We start from the raw sequence: 8,194 nt of genomic DNA, 5'->3' as shown, positions 1-8,194 counted from the left end.
AAAATAAAATAATATTAAAAAATTGCATACATGGTTTTTTTTATTAATTTATTGATTTTTTATTAGGAGACCACTTTTAGGCTGAAATTTCTTGTAATGTGGGCAAGTGGTGCCCATACCGTGGACTACTTCTTGTAGATCAAGAAAAAGACGAACTGAAGATCCAAGTCGGGCTCTAGTAGCTACGGGAAAAGAGAAGAAGGGTGTAATGGACACTAGGAGATTCAGAGTGATTGGCCTTTGCTAGCTTGTATTTCCTTGTTTGCTGATGATTTTCCATTGAACTGATGGCACACTCTCTATGATCTGGGTGATCATATCTGTGGCTATGTTTTATAACTATTGAGTTATTTTTTGAACTTGTATGGCCTGTGTGAACTTCAGTGAGTAAATGGATCGCAATGTGTTGGTTGTTGAGCTAGCAAAGCACTAGAATAATGGACTCCACCTCTTGAAATCGTTTTCAACCCATTGATTTCAACCCTTCCCCTATGCAAGCATTTCCTAAGACCTTGGATCTGACCCGAGGGTGGTCAGCTGGAAGAAAGGTTGTAATGTAGTTGGCTTATGGTTGGGTGGAGAGTGGAAGTCCCTCCTTTAGCTTCCAACCATTTCAAGCTATTCAGATAAGTATTCTTGGTTATGCATGTTAGACTACAGGCTATGATATGTGTTATTGTGATTATGAATAATATAAATACTTTATCATTTATGTAAGAATCCCTAATTCGCTATCTAATCATGGTTGACCAGCTAAATTGTATATCTCTGGTTATTATGAATTGTATGAGATATGTGGTTGTATCTTTCTTATTCATTTGTAGATTGTTTTATATGTCCTTGATTGGTGATTTGAAATCACTCAAGACTAATATGTGATTTCATAAGTTTATTTATCATTAGAGAAATTTTAAGGTAAAAAATGGGCCTCAAAACAAAAAGGTACAACAAAAATCAACTTTATAAGAACCAATAGGATTCAATATGATGATGTCAACCATGGGGGATGATTCACCATTTTTGGAGTAAAAAATAAATAAATAAATAACTATTTTTCAATGTGTATTTTTAACTTATCTCCCTATGAGTTTACTCAAATTTCGAGTGGGAGCACTCGTTGGATGTGAAATTTAATTTTTCATCCAAGGTGTACCCATGTTACATATTTTTGATGGACCTTACTACATGAAAAAACGTGATTGCAATCACGTTTTTCATGTATTTCCCATTTTTCGTTTAGTGGGGTCCATCGAAAGTATGCAACATGGGTACACCTTGGATGCAGAAATAAATTTTGCATCCAACGAGTGTTACCTCTCGAAATTTGAGTAAAATCATAGGGAGATAAGGTGAAAATATGAGTTGAAAAAATAGTTTTTTTTTTTTTTTTCCCTCAAAACTTGATGAGGTAATCTAATCTTATTTTATTATTTCCACTATTATTTTATATATTCCTAAGGAAGCCCATTTTAGACCTCAAAAATTCTCTAATGGTTTATATATTTATAATCTTAGGCAACTCGCTGCCATAACCATGATGGTGGGTTATCTCAGTAGGAGTTCAATTTATGTACTATATGGATGGAGTAGCTCTACCTTAGGAAGGTTGTTAATATCCCTACATGATCATGGTGAAGGCTTTACTTTAAATGACTTCATGTTCATGATTTAGCTTATGGATCTATGTGTTTGTTGATATCCTCATGATTTAGGGAGCTATTTACATGAATATGCATGGTTGTTTAATATGCTTCAACTAACCTATTATGGTTTTATATAATCTAACATGTTATGAATATCAATTGATATGATAGTGTTGTTTGGGATCCTTTTTGTGGTATAAATATATGTTGTTGTGTTTGAGTTTATAGAGTAGTGCAAGCTATGGCTTAGCTTGGTTATGAGTCTGGTAGTAGGTTAGTTAATGGATCCATGGATTGTATTATGGATTAACATAATGAGTAGAACATTCAATGAGTGAATAAGGGTCTTGATCCTGTGAAAATTGGTGATTTGAGCAATACCATGATTAAAGGAGAACTTTGGCTAAGTATCTTAAGGTTCTTAGATTTTATAAGTCTGTGTTGTAAAATTTAGGTTTTGTATCCGGGGATAGATGGGTTATGGTAGGATAATGTATCTGGGCTAAATATGTTTTTATACCTTTGTCGTTTAATGTATCAGAATATACAAAATGGGTGAATACACTTGAGTCTAGCAAATGTATCCATATATACAAAATGGGTGGATACACTTGAGTCTAGTGGATGTATCTGAATATACAAAATGGGCAGACACACTTGACTCTATTAGATGTATCTCGATATACAAAATTGTGAATAAAATTGAGGCTAGTAGATGTATCCGGGAGTTCAGGCATCTGGCTAGTCAGTAACGATGCAACTTCGAAAACACCTAGATATAGACTAGACATGATATTTCTTAGAAAATGGGGATTAAGACGTTGATATCTGGGATGTACTTGACAAGGGTGATTATTGACCCAAATCTACATTTTCTCACTAGAGTAAATGTATCTAGGAAGGGCCTTGCTTGGGTGATTATTTGCACAAGGTTGGATTTGAATGGTGTCAAATTTCATGTAAAGTATAGTATATCTAGGGTGGGGCCCAACATGGTGTAATAATTGCATAGGACTGGATTCACTTTAAGTAGAGTGAAATGTGGAGACCCGAGGGTTCGGGACGTATGCCAAAGGGAAAATTCTAGTGCACCAAAATTTCCCCTAGAACTAGATATAACATGAAAGTGTTGAATTGCACGAAGGGGACGAACCCTGTGGGACTCGCAAATTAGGATGAGGTGGCAAGCACCATGAATGCATTGCTATGATTGTGTGGACACCAAACTTAGGTGTTGCAGGTGATGTGGCACTAAGAAGGTGATATGGCAAGGCCACATGGGTTTCATGTGGGTGTCACGTGGTAGTGCCTTGCTCACGTGGCAAGGTTTAATGGCATAAACTTCAAATGGTCAGAAATTTCAGTCCGGGAGTCAGATTGAGATAAACTTTATATCACTGAAAATATCTCAACAAGATAAATGTGATGGTGGCATTTATTTTAGGTTTTGAAAAAGTTGGAAAAAGAGGATTTTTGTAACGCCATCTTCACAATAGACTTTGAGGCTCAAGTTAAGTTATAAGTAACACCTTCCACAACTCGAGATAGTAAAAGGGGGTGGAAGGGAGATAAATATCATTTACTAGTATGAAGAATTTCTCTATTGAAGTTGTGATTTGAATTGATTTAAAATTTAATTTTTAACCTCATAAAGAATCTGTTGGTGAAAGTGTAGTTTAATTTTCATTAATTTTTTTTATGATTAATCTCATAAGACTCATGTGCTTTTGATGTATATGAACAATTGAATTTTCCATCATAAATATATGAGGTTGACTACAAAGAAAATTGTATTGGCTAAATAACATTAGAGTGCATATCAACAACATAATGGAGTTGGAGACCTTAAGGACTAAGCCATTGTGGTGACATCAAAACCCTATGATATTCTCTAATCGCCATGAGGTATTCTGTGAAAAATGTGTTGCACTATTAAAGCAAGGAAGAGGGATGTTTTCATTGTGAAGATTCTTCCAGTGAGAGGAGGCCTTTACCAGGAATGGATCACACAAGACACTGATTAATATGAGAAGGGGATGCTTAAACTTGGAAGATGTGTGACTGCATGGAAGAGGAAACTTGAGTGAATTGGTTTTCAAAAAACAAATCATGTGCATACTCATGAGGATCATAGATGCATTGGGTGTGTTCCAAGAAGCAATGAGTTGAATTTGTTCCATGAAGGATCACTAACCATAATGAACGACATGGTTGGGCATGAATATTCAGGACATCGGAAATATTTCTAAGATAAAGAGTTGTAAATATAGAGCTTGGTTTTTTTTTACATCATTTTTTGTCAGAACACCAAGGATGGTGTTTCTTTAAGGTGGCAAGGTTTGTAACTTCCCTCTGTTCTACCCCTACTTATTATAATGATGATTTTTCTTGTAATGTCAGTGTGGAAGGAGCATGACTGGTTGGACCTCTAATTAAACATTTGCTAATTGTCATTTTAATAAAATAATTAATTAATTAACACAACTAAAGGTTATTCATCCTTATGGATCCTTGGCCTAAGCGAAACTTTATTTCTCACCTATTTCACCTGAAGTTGCTTTAATTCCTGAATCCAACTTGCCCTCTTTTCTTACTTGAACAGCCACGACCCATACTAGTAGAACAAATACAGGGGTTTATTGTATACTTGATGAGTTCGTTGTCTGACAAGTGTTATGCAATGTGATGGGGTCTAAACCGAAGTTGGCAGATCTCATTGACAAGTGTTACAAAGTGAAGAAGTGGAAACAACGCCCTAACTAAAGAGTGAGGAGGTGGTGTAATAGACCGAACCACCTCCCGATAGATGAAGGGATGTGATTGGACTGTGTGGTACAAAGGGGAAAGTTGTGCCCATTCCAGGCCTCCCTCTCACAGATCAAGAATATGACAAATTGAAGAGCCAAGTTGGGCTCTAATAGCCGTAGGAAAAGTCCCGACTGGATTTCCAGAACTTGTGGGTTACTCTCCGTGATCTCCCCTTGTTTTATTATGTTTTTCCATTGAACTTGTGGCATACTCTCCGTGACCTGGGTGATCATTTGTGTGGATGTGGCCAGTGTTAAATTCAGTGAGTAAATGGACCACTAAGTGTTGGCTATTGAGTTCGTGAAGCAATAAAATAATTGACTCCACCTTATGAAATTGTGTTCAACCCATTGGAGTGAAACCTTTCCCTATGCAAGCATAAAATCAGACCTTAGATTCGGCTCAAGGGTATTCAACTGCAAGAAATGTTGTAGTTTAGTTGACCTATGGTTGGGTGGAGAATGGAAGTCCCTCCTTTAGTTTCCATCCATTTCAAGCTATTAAGACAAGTATTATTTGTTATGCTTGTTAGACAATAGGCTATGATATACCTTATTATGATTATGACTAATGATAAATTCTATCTCATTTATGTAAGAATGTAGGATTTACTATCTAATCACGGTTGACCAACTAACTTGTATATCTATGGTGATTATGAGTTGTATGAGCTATGTGGTTGTATCTTTCTTAGTCATTTGTAGTTTTTTTTTTATAGATTCCTTGATTGGTGATCTGAAATCACTTAGGACTAATATGTGATTTCATAAGTTTCAGTTATCTTTATATATTTTTAAGCTCAGACAACTCACTATCATAACCATGATGGTGGTTTATCTCATTAGGATTTCAATTTATGTGTTGTGTGTATGGAGTAGCTCTACCTCAGGAAGGTTATTGATATCTTTGCATGATCATGGTGAATATTTTGTTTTAGATGCCTTCATGTTCATGATTTAGCTTATGAATCTATGTATTTACTTATATCCTCATGATTTATAGAGTTATTTACACGAGTATGCATGGTTTCTTAATATGCTTCAGCTAACCTGTAATGGCATTTGGTTTCTATAATCTAACATGTTGGGAATATCATTAGATCTGATATTTGTTTAGGATCCATTTTGTGGTATAATATGATGTTATTTTGCTTAAGTTAAAGAGTAGTGATAGCTATGGCTTAGCTTGTTTTTGAATTTGATAGTGGGTTAGTTAATGGATCCATGGATTTTATTATGGCTTGATATAATGATTAAAACATTTAGTGAGTGAATAAGGATCTTGATCCGATGAAATTGGTGACCTGAGAAATGCAAGGATTCAAGGAGAACTATGGCTAAGTCTCTTAAGGTTCTTAGATTTTGTAAGTCTAAGTGTTGCAGAAATCAAATTTTGTATGTGGGGTCGGATGGGTTTTGGTAGGATTATGTATTCAAGCTAGATATTTTTGTAGACCTTTTTCATCTAGCACATCTGGATATACAAAATGGGTGGATACACTTGATTCTAGCAGATGTATCTGGTTATACAGAAGGGGAAAATACACTTGAGTCTAGTGGATGCATCCAGATATACAAAATGAGCAAATACACTTGATTCTAGAAGATGTACTAGAGAGTTCGAGCATCCAAATAGTCAGGAAGGATGCAACTTCAAAAGCACTTGTATCTAGACTCGGTCATATATTTCTTAGAAAATGGGGATTAAGACATCAATACTTGGGGTGGGCTCCATAGGAGCGATTATCAACTTGAAGCCAGATTTCCTCATGAGTAGAAATATATCTAAGATGGGCCCTGCTTAGGCAATTATTTACATGAATTCATATTTGAATGGTGTCATATTTTGTGTAGTCTATATTATATCCAAGGTGGGGCTGGTGTGGTGAAATAATTGTGCGAGACCATATTCACTTGGAGTAGAATGAAATTTGGAGCTATGGGAGTTCAGTGGGTATGCCAAAGTTCAAATTTTGGTGCTTGTTATTGGAAAAATCCTTCTTGTAGATAAAAGCGATCTCCCTAGATCTGATACCTAGACCTAGAACAAAAAAATAAATAGCATATAACTTTCCCTAAGTTTATTGTAATCAAATGATAAATGAGAACAGAAGTAAGATGAGCCCAATCCATTTTGTCAACGTTAATCCTCACTTAGTTTCTCAAGGTGTTGTAGCTTCCAACCTCATCCTCAATGTTCATGGAGAAGAGACTTGACGACAACGGAAACAAACAAAACATAAAATCACATTTAATCCAAAAATAGTTTGATAAAATTTATGTATATGATCAAGGAGATATATACCAAAAATCGTCAAACACATAGACAATGATTGTGGGAAAGTAATATATAACTATATTAATCACAAAGGAAGTGGTTACAACCTAATGCCTTGATGTTATAAAGTCGCCTTCCAACTATTCACTGTTTCAACACCTTGCCTTCAAAATCCTTAAGACCATAAGCCAGATACTTTAGCAGAGATATAATCAAGTTCTTAGAGCCAAAGAATTTTTGAAATCAACCAAGATACCTCTCTCAATAGAAGATGGTTCTATTCGTAATCTTGGAAGAGGATAAGAGGAGGATAAGGGAAGGAAGTTAATATCCTATTAGGAATATGAGCCAGATCCAACCCAATCAGGAGAGATGCCATCCACGAAGCTTATCTTGTAGAAGCTTCTCGTTTTTCTTTACCTTTATTAAAACAGTGTTGCACTCCGTGAATGATAAACATGTGACAGTGTCATAGTTTTTCAAGCATGCAACTTAAAACAATCAGCAATGTTGTAGGATATCAATGTGCAACCTATGACATTCTTTTGAATTAGGATTTTTAAAGATATTTGAACAAGTTTTTGATCTTTTAGGGAGAGTATTTTCTTCCATCTTAAGGGATTAATGGAAATAGTTCTTCGAATGGTGAAGGATAGGGTTACAACATAAATTACCATGAAAGAAAAAAAATAATGTGTAACAGTTCACCCATATTCTCCCAAAACTAGATATAATGTGAAATCATTGAATTGCATGAAGGGGTCGGACCTCATGGAACCCGCAAATTAGGATGAGGTAGAAAACATCGTGAATGCATGACTATGACTATGTTGATGCCACATAGGTGTTTCATGTGATGTGGAATTGATCATGGCGATATTGCAAGGCCATGTGGGTCTCACATGGGTTCCACTTAGTAGTACCTTGCTGATGTGGTAAGGCTGAATCAGATAAACTTCAAATGGGCATAAATTTCAATCTGAGACTTAGATTGAGATAAAATTTATATCGCTGGAAATATATCGATGAGTTGAATACAATTATGTTATGTATTTTGGGTTTTAACGAAATTGGAAAAAGAGGATTTGTATAACCCCATCTTCACAATAGACTATGAGGGTCAGGTTAAGTCACAATTAACACCTTCCATAGCTTGAGATAGTTTAAGGCTTTAGAAGGGAGTGTTACATTAGGTTAGCTTAAACCTTAATTAAACAAATCACCAGGTAATTTAACAATGCACCCGCAAATCATGTCATGCCATTGCTATGCCATCTACTATACCACATGTACCTCTTGCATGGTTTCTATGTCATGGTTATGTATATAAACACATAATTTGATCACCATGTCCCCTTAGTCCTTGGGTCCCCAAGGCATTTTGGTAATCAAACTTCACATACATCTGGGGCCACACAGTCGGGGATTGTGTCTAATCCCTGATTAAGGTAACTTAAGCCTTAATT

The sequence above is a fragment of the Pinus tabuliformis genome, chromosome 1_1 (genome assembly GCF_031772625.1).
Source record: "Pinus tabuliformis cultivar Carrire ecotype Pingquan chromosome 1_1, CPIR1, whole genome shotgun sequence".
Lineage (NCBI taxonomy): Eukaryota > Viridiplantae > Streptophyta > Pinopsida > Pinales > Pinaceae > Pinus > Pinus tabuliformis.
The sequence above is the reverse complement of the archived record's forward strand: the minus strand, read 5'-3'. Positions refer to the sequence as shown.